General features: G+C 48.5%; 1 protein-coding gene across 4 annotated transcripts in view; it reads right to left on the bottom strand.

Moving 5' to 3' along the window:
* Positions 1-16,170, bottom strand: part of ETV6 (ETS variant transcription factor 6) — a 240,879-nt gene that overhangs the window by 159,144 nt on the left and 65,565 nt on the right. The gene's annotated exons all lie outside the window — the stretch shown is intronic.

Below are 16,170 nucleotides of genomic sequence, written 5' to 3'. Positions count from 1 at the left end.
GGAGCTATAGAGCCGCAACTAAGGAGACCAGGAGCCACAACTAAGGATCCCGAGAGCTGCAACAAAGGAGCCCACCTGCCACAATGAAAGAGCCCACCTACTACAACTAAGACCTGGTGCAACCAAATAAATAAATAAATAAATATTAAAAAAAAAAAAAAAAGAAGAAGAAGAAGAAATACTCCAAAGACCATCTCCCTCAGCCCTAGCTCACACGGGCATCAAGAAGCCTGAGGCTTATTCAATCAGAGGTCCACGACCCCCGATCTGTGCCAATGTTGGGAGGAAGGTGCTTTTAGTAGAAGTTGCCGTGTGAACATAGGGGGGCCTACAAACACCCACGGAGGGGCAGGTGGCCTAGGCAGCAGACAGACACTGGTACACAGGGAGCTGGAAGGAAGGAGGAGGCTTGGAAGCAGAAACTAGCGTCACCACAAGGGGCCAGCTTCGGGACACACATCACAAACTACCAAGACACCTGCCCATTCTTACTAAGTAGAAGATGAAAAGTGGAGCCTTTCAAGTTTCATTTCAACGACATTTGAAAGAGACGAAAGATTTCGTATGGTTATCACAAAAGACATTAAAATCTAGGGACCGTGCTTTCCTTTCCCTTAGGTTTCTCCATTCAGTTCTAAAAATATTTTTGAGCATAGACGGTGGTGGTGAAGAGCTATAGCTTGGAGATACTCAGGCTTGTTTTGAATCTTGGCTCCTGCACTTACTGCATGACTCTGGACAAGTGACTTAAGCTCCCCAAACCTCAGTTTCTTCATCTATAAAATGGGATAATGATAATACTGGTTCCATCTATCTCAAAAGGTTGTAAAGGAGAAAACACATTAGAACTCAGCACAGGGCCTAGCACATAAAAAGCTTAACAAGCATCAATGACAAGAACACGTGCCAGCGTGGTGGTAAATCTTTAGGACATACAGATACGCACACATACAAAGATGGTCATTTTTGAGGTGGCTTAGGGGCTCCATCTGTGGTAGGCTCAAGATATCACATAATTACACAGAGGACTGTGTGATGAAAGACACAAATGGTCATGTAAAACTACTGTCCATTAGAGAGCTTAAGTCACTATCAAGCGCCTTTGCAAACCATCTGTTTTCAAGCAGGAAAAAAACAGGGAAAAAGGAAATCAAAAGACTCAATTCCAGGGCTTCCCTGGTGGCGCAGTGGTTGAGAATCCGCCTGCTAATGCAGGGGACACGGGTTCGAGCCCTGATCTGGGAGGATCCCACATACCGCGGAGCAACTAGGCCCGTGAGCCACAACTACTGAGCCTGCGCGTCTGGAGCCTGTGCTCCGCAACAAGAGAGGCCGCGATGGTGAGAGGCCCGCGCACCGCGATGAAGAGTGGCCCCCACTTGCCGCAGCTAGAGGAAGCCCTCGCACAGAAACGAAGACCCAACCCAGCCAAAAATAAATTAAAAAAAATAAAAAAAAAAAGACTCAATTCCAATAAAGATGCTGCAATAAGCGGAAGTGGCCACTGCTAGGTCTGCGTGTCCTAGGACGATCAGACAATCCCTGTCTCTGGATTGGGTAGATACTTGAGGAGAGAGAACTCAATGTACTTTCTGTGACACTGTTACCCACGCTCTGCCCAAAGAGAAAACGTGCCTTTGCTTCTTTGGCGGAGCATGTGAGTGGCTACAGCTGGAGCGTCAAGCCGAGCCGTCTGCTGAGCAGAGCTTTCCCAGCCGTCTGCCATGAGGGTCGGGCCAGGCGGCCGCCTCTCAGCATCAGCTGCACCTGGATTCGCGGATCAACTCTTCAGTATCACGGAGCACAGGGCGGGTGGTGTGGGAAGCGCCGGTGTTGCTCTGATAACGAGCACATTTCGTTCCTTGCACGGAGGCACTGGCTCTTGCTAATGCCACCTCCTTCCCAGCTGGTTGCATAAACATTCAGGGGCAGTGTAGCCCAGTATGAGTTGTCAGGAGGCGGGGCTGGTGTGCTTACTCAATCAGCACGCACTCACGCTACCTGTAACACACACCTGTTCTGTAACCTCTGAAATTAAACAGAAGGGAAAGAATGGAAACAAGGTGAGGTGTCAGGGAGCATGGGCTAAGGGAAAATGAAGAGGTCAATCAAATATATTCAGCACCTTCTATGTGCCAGAAACATAAGATATGATACCCTTCTGTTTCATAAATGAAGACACCAAGTCTCAGCGAGCTAAGAGAACCTGGTTTTTCCAATGTCACACGACAAAGTGGGGCTAGAATCTGAATCAAGGTAGGTCAAATTCCAAAGCCATGATTCTACATTTTCTCCCCCAAAATGAGGAGTAAGGATCTTTGGCAAAATTAAAAGTGGTACCATGGACTCAGGGAAGATAAGATGGTAAGAAATAGATCAGAAAGTTTTTGAAAGTCCTAGTGGTTCACAAGGCGATTGCAAACCTGTAGTCGAGCAATTCAAATAGAAAAGAGCATATGCTGACATCTGGGATCATGTATTTAGGCCCAGTGTCGGGGTGTTAGGAGAACAAGAGTTGCTTTAGATTGCCCAGAGGCAGGAAGGGGAAGGGATGTCTGTGTGTCAGGTACAGCCAGAGAACCAGGGCAGCTGCCCATGCCTGAAAAAGCAGCACATTCAAACAACAGATGAAGAAGAAGAAGGGGTGGAGAGATTTATACTGAAAGGAAACTGTCCTCCTTGTGAGTAGAGCTTAGTGAAGGACATGGAGTCCATTTTCTTTCTGGCCTCTCTGGCTCCCTACTTCCTGCTTCTTTCCTCACAGCAAGTTTGAGCAGAAAGGGACCCTAGAAATCGAGACCAGCAACCTCATTTTTCAGATGGAAAATCTGAGACCAACAGAAGTATCTGCAATCACACTTCTTGTTTCAGAAATCAGGTAGTGATCAGTTCTGGTTTTCGTTTTTCACCATATTCTGTTGTAAAGAGAAAAAGGGTAGACAGGAGGAAAAAAACAAAACAAAAAACAAACCACAACCAAGAAAGCAGAATTTTTAACTTGTAGACACAAAGATATCCCTACTTATCGCGACTTTCCCTGATGCCATGGCCGTGTGCTTTGAATCTTCTACCAAGTGGCATTAAAGGTGTGCACTGCACTTCTCACACAGTACCTTCTAGGTCATTTCTAAGGCACCAGGCCAGGCTGAAGGTTAGGACTGCAAGGCCGAAGGATGTCTCTTTACGCAGGGTGACCCTCATGGTTGCTTTCTTGGATGATGCACCATCCTGGGTGCCTTGGGGTGGAGGTGATCCCTGGGATGTGGGATTTCAAGGCTAAAACCAGGAAAGTCCCAGAGAAACCAGGACAAATTGGTCTCCCTATTGCCGTAAGTAGGGCCACATTCTCAACCGAGCTAATGGACCCATGTAGATAAAATGCATTTAGCTGGACGTTTTAGCTGGTATGACACCAGCTAAGCGGTAGTTAACATTTCAGGTTTTTACAAAAAGAGGCGAAATGAAGATTAATGACTGTAAACAGCCTTGAGCCCTGGGGGAGGAAGGTATTCTCAAAGTAGGAAGTGTTAAGTCCATAAAAGAAACAATATGAGAATGCAGTGGGGCTTTTTCATACCTAACAAGTATGACTAAATCTCTAAACACTTCCTGTTCCGTCCCATGTTTTTCTGAAATTTGCTTTTCCTTATTGGCCAAGAAGATAGAAAAAAAACAAAACCGTTCTTTCTTCTCATAAGAATAACAGTGGGGAATTTCTAAACCTCCAAAGACTTCGAAAGTTTAGCCAGCTCTTGCTGTCAGATAGAAATATTGTGGAGAAACAAATAGCCCTCATTTTTTCTCCATAAGCATCCTAAATTCTTTGTACATATAATTTTGGGCAAGTAGAAAACCATGTGATTAGAAAAAACAGATACTTACACTTAAGTAGCACCCACGCACTCAGCCATCTAGTTGTATTTTCAATAAAAAAGTTTCTGTTGTCATTAAACACTCTGACAGGTGCCGAGAATACAACGCTGAATAAGGAGAATACATTTTCATTTTAGTTTTCACAGTCACCCGAAGATCAAAAGCTGGGTTTTGGACTTAATCCTGATTCTTCTTATTGTAATGGAGAAAGCAAGCCACCCTAACATAAAACCTCACATTTAAATCATTTCTCCAGGGCAGTCCTTCCCAATCGCAAAGAGCAGCAGTGCCCCAAAGGCAGCCTCACTTTCTCCTTTTCTGCGTCACCCAATACACAGGGGGCACTCAGCCTAGAATGAAAGGGTGTAAGTCAAGGAAGGGGTTACACCAGGGAGCATGTCAATGGTTCCCCCTACTCACAAGGACAGCTTAAAGCTGCCCTCTACTCACATTTGAGAAAGGCACTCTTCCACCTCCTCTAATCTCCTAGAAGCACGATTTGAATATAAAGTAATTTTCTAGGGAAGGCCAAATGGTAGCCCACAGAGGACCCTTGGGAGAGGCTTTCTCTCCGTCCACTTCCACTCTAATGCGCTGATTGCCATACCCTCCAAAACAAAAGGGGGAAATGGAACCAAGCACACAAATCCCGCCACGTTCTTGAGTAGAGAGAACTGCCGACACCAGTATCTGCACCCGTAGGATGAAGTCTAGAGGACTTGACATGAAGGGTCATGGGAAGCAGAGCCCGAACACTGTCAGACGTCCACCCAGCAACACGGCCCGTCCAGGTAATAATGCCACCTCACCAAAGAGTCCACGGTCATTGAACTCAGCTCTCCCCCTGTGCTGCGACGGACCTTCAGTCCCTAGAACCCTGGGTCCTGCCTGCATGTGGGCTTCCTGGGAGCCTTAGTGACTTGTACTTTTGTACACAGTACGTTGGCCTCTTTGAGTTTAGCAATTCCAGACCAGGAGCCTTATTGGACTTCCTCTGTTTATATAAGACTCATCAAGCAGGTTATGCTGCTTTTCTGCCACTTTTCCTTCCAGACACCTCCCAAATGCCAAGGTATCAGGAAGCAAGAGAGGGGTAGGGTTTTCTCACCGCAATCCCAAAGGCCTACAAAGGCATGTGTAAGCCACAGGCTTTGCGGAAAGCCTGCTGCTGACCCCTTAAATGGTGGAGCGTGTTTTTCAGGATGGTAAGGGAAGGGCTGTCAAGTACGGTCAGAGTCAAATGTACCGTTTCTGTCGTTACTGCTGGTCTCTTTCCAGAGAGAGTAAAATGCACCCCTTGAAGCTGGCAGCAAGTCCTGTGCTTGCATCAATACTCATTTTCACTTGCACAGAAAAATCCCCCCGCCCCATAGCACATAATATGTTCATGAAATCCCCTCTTTATTTTGCAGATCTAGAAAAGGTGGGAGAGAGAAATTAAATGCCTTTGTGAATCAGCAAAAAAAAAAAAAAAAAAAAAAAAAAAAAAAAAAAAAAAACAACCTAGGGATAGAACCTAGGACAGCTAGTCTTCCAGCCTGGACCCTCACATCCGGCACACCACAGGGAAAATGGTTATTTTTTCACTACAAAAGAGATGACCTTCAACTTCAGGCGTGTAAGGTACAAAAAAAATCTTGAAAGACACCAGTTATTTTGTGGAGAGGAGAATCAATAAAACAGTAGCCCAGGGCACAGTTCTTTCCAGAGGTCAAGATGGTATCTAACCAAGGTCAAGACTGTAGGAACCAGAGGTCAGAGGCCACTAGCTAAGCCATGGTATGAGTCAGTCCTATTGAGATTGCCTCAAGGTTAAGGAGAGAATCCTCAAACTGCAAGCAATCTCACCAAATAGGAATGGGACACTAGCTATTCCTGTCAACCTCCTTTTCATTCATAGTAAAGGCTGCCATGGAGCAACCAGCTTAGACGCTGGGTGAGTCCATTTATTAGGCATGAACCCAAACCTGCCACTCTGCAATCCCACCCCCATCTGTTCCAAGATGGCAGAAAGAGTCTGCGGTTCAAGGCACAAAGCCTTTGAACAGGTCTTTGATCCTAATGTTCCCACCCACAGGAGTACACCCAGGGATCAGATAAAATCCGGAAAACACGGGCAAAGTTCAACCGACAGCTGCCCCTTCTAGGCCACGAACTGGCACACCTGGTCATCTGGCAACTGTTCCTTTAGCAGATCTTAACCTGCCTGAGCAGGAAGCAGTGATAAGGCTAAAGCTAGTTCACGTTGATTGCTATGGTTTCTCACACTTGAGCAGAACTCAGTCTAGAAACAGAACCTTAAACTGCTGCCCGTCAGTTCCACGGAAGGTCAGAGAGTCAAAAAATTCACAGAGATAATGTACACACAGTGTTTTGTAAACTATAAAGCCCTACATAACAATAGTACATCTAATTATCTTGATATTAAACAATGCTAAAAGTAGAATATTCAATTGTAAATAAACATCGATAACAGCTACGGAACAAATGGTGAGCGTGGGGCTGAGGATAAAGAGATCAGGTACAGGTATTGGTTGCTATGTAAAAAGGCTCCATTTCAAAAACCTTTTAAAGTGGTCCAAACGTTTAATAAACAATAAATAAGTTTAAATGATTTCCTTTCATTGTAAATGTCCATGGTCCAATTCAACAGTAAAATCAGTGTCACAGTCATAACTTGGGGGCATCTCCAGGTGGCCTCAACACTAGCCCCATCTCCTTTATCACCACAAAGTATAGGAATCCGATTTTGTAAGGTGTAGACTGTTCTCTTGTGAGATGTACCAGTTCTTGCTAGTGTACAATCCATCCTGCATGAACATCCAGCAGTAAGGAGGAATCAACAGGCAACAGAAGCCTTTACACAAGCCCCATTTACTGAATTACAGCTCACCGGGTCTCGTAACTGGAAGTAGAGCCGCTTTCTCCTGCCAAGGTCAGCTCCCGTGGAGCATCGAGGGCCACCTGGGCAGAGCAGCCTGTACACGGCTGTGACCACCAGGCCCGTGGGCTTCTCCCCCACACGTGCGATGCAGCCTCTACAGAACATTCAAGACACTGATTCCTTCACTTTTTATAACGATGTAAATCAGGTGTATTCCCCACACTTTTAATCATGCCTCGTAACTGGAAAGCCAGCTCCACATACGCTGGAGGCTGTATTTTCTCAGCTCTTTTTATTCCTTGTTTATTCTGAGTCTTTACAATTATTATTCCTTTCAAGTGACTTCACGCGTGACATGGATGAGGGGGATGAGGAACACAGCGACGTAAAATGATCAAAGGGAACTCGGACACCACAAATAGAAGAGGAAGCCCCCAGCTACACTGCCCCTAAGGGGAGAGGGCCCTAAAGGATGGGTGTAGGGGATGCGGGCCCGTTTGTGTCATACGAGGTTCCTTCCGTACCAGGCTCCCTGTTGGAAGAGTCAGACAAACTCCACGTTCAACAGCTTGTCATGCCAGTGGTGTTTATTTATTCTCCAGGGCAGGCCACCTCCCCAGGGCTCTGCTTGGTGTCCTCCTCCCCCTGCCCATGCACGATCTGCCTACCCTCCACACGTCAGAGTCTGTCTCTTCCCCGACAACAAGTTCAAATCTTGGCACTGACATTTATGAGCTGTGTGACCTGGCACAAGAGACCCGGCCCCTGAATCTCAGTTTCCTCGTCTGTAAACTGGAGATAAAGATGCCGATCTTGGAAGGCTGTGCAGATTAAATGAAGTCGTGTGTGTGCGTGTGTGTGTGTGTGTGTGTGTGTGTGTCAAAGGCTTCCACCTCAGAATTACACAATGTCTGGCACACAGGAGGCATTTGCCTTCCTCTCTGTAGCCTGAACTGATTCGTACTTTTCAATTACTTTGTGTTCCTACATTATCTCCCCACTTAGACTGTGAAGAATCATGTCGTTTCCATCTTTCCTACCCACTGCCCGAGCCGTGTGCACAGTGGGTGCCCAACCTGACAACTGCGGCCCAGGGTACTGAACACGTGGACCATTTCCCCCACTTCTCGTAATAGCTGGTAATGTTTCCTGAGGAAACTACTGTGAGCGCTGGATACAGCTGATCTCCCCTCTGACCCATCAGTACCTCATGCCCCTTCTTCTAACACACCCCTTTGCCACCTGGAATGCCCTTAAGAACTCTCAGAAGCCAAGTTATCCATTCATTTGATCACTTCTTGAGTGCATCTCTCTCGAGGACACTTGGTGAGCCCATAACCATTTCCTGGGTACACACCATGTGCCAACGAGAGGCACTGTGGATCCACACTGGTACTCGGAAATGGTAAGACATGATTCCCGCCTACCCTTGAGGCCACCGAAGGGACTCATACGGATAGATAATACACGCTCAAAATAACACAGCAAACCAGACATTAAGAGAAGAGTGTATATGTGAGTCTTGTGGGACAAAGAAGAGGAAGTCGTAATTCAGCCTGCAAACACTTTTCTGAAATTTTAAAAATATATACTGCCTTTGAGATGGACCTTTCACACACGTAACCTTGTTGAAATAGGAGGTCAAAAGGAAACCCTATCGTGGTCTATCACAAAACAGATCAACACTTAAGGCAAATGTCGCTCCAGAGAAGCTCTCAGGATTGCCAGGTCCTTGTCAGTACCTTCTCTCGTTAGGCAATGTGCAATGCAAAACAAAAGAATTTTCCTGCAACTCAAAGTTGGAATTCTGTCCAATCCATTCCACCCGTATTCACAGGATGGAATGTTAAGTATTTAGCACCAGACTAGGTATTGAGTAAAGACAAGAAAAGAAATATAAGTCTTAAAAACTCTCTGCCGATTCCCGGCAGCAAATGGATCCTGGAGAAAAGATGTGCCCTGACAGTAGGTGAACCTGATGGGGAAAATGGGCAGGAAGCAGGCGGCAGCCAGTTTATGATGGAAGAAATGCATGGCCGTAAGACTCCAGTCTTCCCAGATGGAAAGTTGGAGAACCCAAGGGCAGGAGGACAAGGCCCACCTGTGTGGACACTGGAGTAGCCCCACCTGAAACTTTGGTGTCATACAATAAGGAGGGTCTCCCCTACCAAGATTCATACTAACGCAAAGTGCCTGGTGAAAAGCAGTGTGGGAAGGCTGTGAAGGTTTCGTGCATGGACCACACAGCCAGACAGGTCCCACTTCTAGCTACGCAGCTACTACAAATGCCCTAATGAACTGTCTAAACAGTTAAGACTTTTCTTCCTACTTCTCTAAGACTTATCATTATTTCTCAGGTCCCCCCCCACCCCGCCAACTCTTTGTTCTTGTACCAACTCGACCCTCTGCTGATACACAGAGCAGAAATAAAGGCGTCCTGAAGGGCAGGTCTTGTCCATCTCTGTATCCTCCTCCCCACCCCCACTAGGACGTAGCAGAGGGCCCGGCACACAGTAGCTTCTCGATCAATGTTTCTGGAACACCCGGTCATGGGTCAAGCAAAGGGAAACAATGAGAAGATGGACCCCTGAAACGTCGCATAGTTTACGACTCTCCCCCGGGAGTAACTTCCCCCAGCGCTGACTGGCACAGATCCACCCACGTGATCGGCTCCAAATACTGAAGATCCGTGAACATGCCTTGCGTGGAAGGCTGTATGCGGAAACCTTAAACCCTGCCGTAAGCCCTGGCCACATCGACTGTGCAAAACTAGCCCCCATCAGGACCCATCTGAGGGAAACCCAAGCTGCATGAGTAACCGGAGACCTGGGCGGCTGACCTGTTTGCGATCTGGAAGCGGTCCCAGTGCAGTGGCAAGTTTAAACCAACTGTAACTGGGCGATACCTGGCAACCCACTTCCCTACAAGACCAAGAGTCAGGCTGACCAGTGGCTGACTGGCAGTGGGGCGCGGGGAGCGGGGTGCGGGGCGCGGGGCGCTGGGCGCGGGGTGCGGGGCGCGGGGCACTGCTGTGGGGAGGCACCAGCTCCTCTGGGTCAGGGAGCTCAGGGTGCCTTCAGATGGCCAGCTCTCACTCCAGGGACCCTCGGGAGTGTGGGCTCCCCCTTCCCCAACCAGGGGTCCCACAGGCTTCCTGGAGGCTCTCAAGGACATCTTGCCTTATCCCAGGGAGGACCTGCTTGAAAAATTTTCATTTCACTCCAGGTAGCAGCCAAGTAAAAGGAGAGCTTTGTAGACGGTTGGTGATACCACCTTGCCTGGGCGTATGGGGGGTCTGCATTTGGGGGAAGAAAGGGCAGAGGCTAAACTCACCAATGTGTTGGTCAAGGAGAAGCAGGACAGGATGAAGGACCAGAAGGGAACCCTGATGGATCTGTAAGGATGACAGGATTCGTGTAATAAACGCTCACCAAACTCCTACTGTGCGTCTGCTACCACCCTGGGACACCGAGACAAGGAAGGCGGTGGTCCTCAAAGATCCAGGCTCTTGGAGGTCACACTTGATGACAACAAATGTGTATTTTTTCTTCTTGAGAATATTATTAATGTTGTTACCATACTGATTATGGAGAGCACGAGATAATAGGAGGCAGGTAGGAGGGGAAGGGATAATAGAAAGAAGGGAAGCGGGAAGCAGGAAGTGAGAAAAGGAGAGGCTTGTGCATATTAAATGGGATAATCCTTGTACGGTGCTTAGTCAGTCTCTGGCATACAGTAAGTGCTCAATAAATGTTGGCCATTGTATTCATTGTTATAGGGACCTATAATTGTGTCGTGCTAGGCTACACTGAACACCTACGATATACGGCAGGCAATAACCTAAGTAAGGGCTTACCTTGTGTTAATTCATTTAATGCTCCAGCCTATGAGATAACAGTATTCCCATTTTATACACGAGGAAACGTAGATAAAGCGATTATGTCAGCTCCAACTACCCAGTCACACAACCATCAGGTGAGAGTTGGTGGGGGCGGTCAGACCCAGGTGTCTGATTCCCGAGTTCATCTTCTCACCCGCGACACCCGTGGTTCTCAAGGTGTGGTCCCTGGAACCTGGGAACTTTTCAGATTTGCAAATTCTTGGTCCCAGGCAGACCCAGTAAGCCAGAAACTCTAGGGGAAGGGCCCAGCAGACTGTTTTTAAGAGGCCTCTAGGTGACTGTGCTGAACAGCAAAGTTTGAGCACCACGCCACTCATTACGGTATAGTGCTTCTCCGTATAGTGGCTAATTTAAGGTGGATAATAAAACACCTCTCCCTCACTGGGACTGGCCTCGCCTGGCAATGGGCAAAGGTCAAAATACTTGGGTCATCCATTTCTCTCCGGTTAGGGAGTACCCTGGGGTCGGGGCTTAGGAGAACAATCTCAGTGGTCCTTATTTTCAGAGAAGTCGATTTGGTTTCTCTGATTCCATCCTGTGATATAAAGAGGAGAGGCAAGGAGGGGGTGAGAATCCCTGGATATTCTTAGGATGGTTTAACTCCTTCACAGCGTGGGGTCCCGAAATATCTACCACTGGATTAAAAAGGGAACTTGCAAGCTTTGCCTCTAATGTGTTAATTTAGCTTCTGACAATGCACTGCAGGTGGAGTTGTCTGTTCTTTTCTCTGAGAGTTAATTCAGTGACTCACACCGACCATCCAGTGGGTGGATTAGCGAAGTTTCTCCCCGGGAGCAGCCCACCTTTTGGCCATTTCACTGTTCATTAGCACCTCTGCTGAGGATAAGCAGGGAAGAATGAAAGGTGAGGAAACTCCAGCTGGTCAATTTTTCTCCTTGTTAGCAGTTCTGGTGAAGACTTGGTGGGAGGAGAATTGTTATTGGCTAAAATGAGACACAGGGATGATCTACAGGCTCTGAATTTCCAGGCCCGCCCCCCGACACGGTTAGGCTAGCCTAACTTTACAGTGTAGCCCCATCGACAACTAAACAGAAGCATAACGCTCAAATTCTAGAATTTCTACAAAGGTAGCCTGTGATATCTTCTTGCTTTAAATTATAGCTCTTAAAAATGCCAAGGTCATGGACAATTTTGATGACAGTTGGAAAAGCTCAGAGACATGGTCACGTCTCTATAGATGCCATTTTCAACAGTCGACTTTTCCCACTTTTCTAACTTTCCCTGACCTAACTGAATACATGCATCTTCATGTTCATAAGAAAAAGAAACCTAACATGAATTAGGCACCTACTATATTCTAGGGTGCCAGACCTTCTGCTGGCTACCTTAGAAACATTATCACTTAATTCTAAAACGACTTGGCAAGAAATTTTTATCCTGATTTTATAGGGAAAACCAGAGAATTTAAGCTCCAGTAAGTGCCAGAGCTAAAATCTGAACACAGAGCTGTCTTCCCCGCCCCCAAAACCTATGCTCTTTCCACTACGTAAGTCAGCCTCTGTTAATCGCAAACACCTACTGTACAGCACAGGGAACTCTATGCAATATCTTGTAATAACCTATAATGGAAAAAACACAACATTGTAAATCAAGTATACCTCAATTAAAAAAAAAAAAACCAAGTCAGGCTCACGGATACGATTTTTTACATCCACACAGAACTCTGTCTGGGACAGTGCTCTCAGTGCTCATTTGAGGGATGCTTGTGACAAGTGCTCTTTGTGACTTTAAAAGATGAAGCCCTGGGGCTCCCCTGTTGGCGCAGTGGTTAAGAATCTGCCTGCCAATGCAGGGGACACGGGTTCGAGCCCTGGTCTGGGAAGATCCCACATGCCACGGAGCAACTAGGCCCGTGAGCCACAACTACTGAGCCTGCGCGTCTGGAGCCTGTGCTCTGCAACAAGAGAGGCCGTGATAGTGAGAGGCCCGCGCACCGCGATGAAGAGTGGCCCCCGCTCGCCGGAACTGGAGAGCGCCCTCGCACAGAAATGAAGACCCAACACAGCCAAAAATAAATAAGTAAATAAATTTATAAAAGATGAAGCCCGTACCTGAATGCCCTAATAGCATCCTCAGAAGCCCCTCACGGTATCTTCAGATATCTACCTTTCCCCTTCCATCAGCTCTAACAAATCCACTTCTACCCCTTTCCCCAATCTGTCACGACAGTCACTGATCTCGTTCACAGCTTCAGGCTGGTGGCAGAGCAGGCATTTCCTGCACAGCAGAGGCCTGAGGCCACAGTGGGAGAGGAGGTCGGAAAAGACGCCTTCACTTCCCGGATGACTCAGGGCCAGCAAGTGTGCCAGGATACCCATGCAGCCAAAGCCATGCCCTCGGTGTCACCACCTGGCCGCTTCCCATTGCAGGGAGGGAAGGACTGGAACCATCCAGCGTGAAGGCAGAAGGGCGAAAGGGAGAAGAGGCTCTGCTCACAGTCTCAATCCCTACCTTCCACGCCCCAGTGTCTGCTCCCAACCCAACGCCCAGGTTTTAGCGCCTGAACTTGCCTTTCTCCTCCCCAAGCCTCGCCGGCCAGGCTGCCCTCTGCAACTCTGCCCCAGCGCCCCCAAAGAGCCACGGCACCTCAAGTCTCTCACACTGGGAGAAGCTCCGAGGCCTCTCCGTGTTGGCCAGAGATAAATTCACCTTTATTCAGCATCCTATAAACTCGCAAATGGGCTTGCTTCATCACTGGGCGTCTGGTCCTTCGTGGCCTTCCCTGGTGAGTGACCTACTCTCAGCGCAGGAAATACGACAAAAGCTGGTCCTTCAGGAAGGAAAATCTCTTCCCTCCCGTCCACAGCACTCATTGTCTCCAGCACATTCTAGTCCGAGAAGATCAGTATCTATCATGGGTCGCAAGTTTGTTTGGATTTTTATATGCATTACGTTGCCCAAAGAGGTTGTAAAATAATTTGGGGCAAGGCCCCTCCTTTCCTCACCAGAGAACATCCATAGGACGCTGGACACCCAGGCAGGGCCTCCTAATTTGAGATGCAGGCCTCCTGCCTGGAGCAAATGGATCCCAGACTCCAGGGAAGTAGGTCCCCGTGGCCCCAGCTCAGCTTCCTCTCCCCGTGGGCTCACCAACAGGGCAGCAGCGTGGCCAGCCCTTGGGAAGCTTCAACATCCTTGAGTTCATCTGGTCTGCTGCCAGGTCTGGAGTTGCCAGAGAAACCACAGTGACTGCCCTACCAGACTGGATGAAACACTAAACAAATGCACCCTGCCTGGCATCAACCGCTGCAGTAAAGAGAGGGGAGCGCAGACCCTGGGCAGTTCCTGTCTGAATGACTCTTTCTGAATCACAGGGCAGGGATCGGCCGAGGGCCCTCACATGACGGGGCTGGAGAGTCAGGTAGCCCCCAAAGCGATGCCTGCTAATTCCAAACTACAATCCTGAGCACCAGGCTGGCTTCCCATGTGCAGTTCCAGAGGACCTGGGCTTGTCTGGGCCTGCCCGCGCCATCCTGAAATCCTTCATAACTTTCAAGCAAGGGACCCTGCGTGTTCCTTTTGCCCTGGGCCTCACAGGATAAGTAGCCAGTCCCGCCAAGCACTTCAACTTCAGTCAAAGATGCACTGCAAAACCCCTAGTAAGTCTGAGAAGCCGTGCCAGTAGAAGTAGGGTGCGACCAAGCAGGGTGTGAGTGAGGCTTCGGGCTGGCAGGGATGAGCTATGAAGGATGACCGCCCTGTAGAGAGGAGGGAGCACACGGTGCCCGGGAGGAGACAACGCCACCTGCAGCGGTGGCACCAGAAAGAGCTTCTCAAATACACATACTAAGTACTGCTCCCTTTGGAGCACTGTTTTTTGGAAACTCTCCCAATCCGCCTCAAATCTTTGATTATGGGCCTCACCTTCTCACTCTCTGATTTCTACAAAGTCTGACTTCTCCCTGGTGTTTTAAAGAAGCAGCTCATTTTAAAAGTCGGCCTTCCATTGGTTTGTTCTTTTCTCCTCACCTGGAGAGAAATGTGCAGGAGATGAGGGCTGCTGGGATGGAGAGAACTCCACTTCCAGGCTGTTAATCCTCGCTGCAAGTCCAGACTCTGTCACCCACAGTCTAGGGTCTGGCTGGGCGCAAACTCCCCGATAATCATCAGCGACATCAAAGTACAGGAGGAGAGCCGTCCCCAAGTGTCTCCTCTAAGAAGTGGCCTTGGGCAAGCTTTCCCAAGTTTTTCCAAAAGGAGCCAGAAGACAAAGACACTGCTTCTCTGAATGCTTCCACAGCTGTCTTGTGATCACCTGCAGCCATATGCGGTTAAGCCTTTTATTAATGCTCTCAGACACGACAGCAGGAGACGGATGGATGGTCCTTGTTCAACACCCGCCCTGCCCCCCCCAGAGCATCACAGCATTACACTAGAGGGGAAAGCAGCTACGTCCTTTTCAAAAGGGCAGTCGCTCTCTTTAGTAGAAGGAAATATTCCAGAGTACCCCTGCCTATCACTCCAGTCTGTCTTAATCCTCACACACGGCCTCTCCTCCTGAACCATGAGGTCAGCAGGAAGCAGAGATGTTTTATGGGCTGTGTGTCACTCAGCGCTGCCGACTCGTCCTAACCGGTGATGACATAAGGGACCCCAAGCAATCGCCATCAAGGCTGGAAATGGGGTACCCTGGGCTCCAGGTCTGTCCTTTTTCGGGAAAGCAGAGCTGGGTGCCTGCGTCTTGGCAAAAGGAAGAAAATGACGTTGAGCAGATGCTCCTGTATTTGGACCAGGAGAATGTGAACGTGCAGGAGACGGGAAGAGCAGTGACAGGCAAAATAAAGGTTTTTCCCTGAGGCCCCGGGGAAGCCCTTACCTGTGTACCCTGAAGGCCGGAAGCGCCCGCACCACCTTCGGAAACACCTGCTCAGATGAGAGCCTGCTGCGGGCCACGCCGGCCCTTTCATCAAAACCCACAGAATTATTCTAGATACAAGAGATAAGGAATCTGCATCTACACATAAGATGGGGCTCAGGGGCTGAGCCCTTTATGGACTTTGTACCACACTGCTTGAAAGCCACCAAGGTGTTCTCAGAACTGGACGGCACGGACAGGTGTTGAATTACTCAATACAGGAAGAAATAAGCAAAACCTAACACAGCCGCTCTGATGGCTCTTCCACTCAACTGCGTAAAAGGAAAATCCAAGAACTTTAGAGCTGGAAGGGAAGAGTGATCCTCCTGACCGGGTCCATTATTTCACAGGTAGAGAAAGGGGATGTGGAAGGCAGGTGAGCTGGCACGATGAGTCTTCCTGAGCCCCCTCAGAGCAGGCCCAGAACAGAGCACAAAAGAGAGAAACCAGTTCTGCTCTGCCCACGTCTACCAATTCCAGCCCCAAATCGACCAACTTCCACCCAACACTAATATAAATGCCAGTGCAGAAACTGAGGCAGTCTGTCTGGATGGAGACTACTTGTTCAGGGCAACTCATCTGGGTGGCATAAATCAGTACCAGTCACCAGATCACGGCCCTGAGCTCCCTGATCTC

Source organism: Balaenoptera musculus, chromosome 10 (genome assembly GCF_009873245.2).
Source record: "Balaenoptera musculus isolate JJ_BM4_2016_0621 chromosome 10, mBalMus1.pri.v3, whole genome shotgun sequence".
NCBI lineage: Eukaryota > Metazoa > Chordata > Mammalia > Artiodactyla > Balaenopteridae > Balaenoptera > Balaenoptera musculus.
This window is presented reverse-complemented; position numbering and strand designations above follow the sequence as displayed.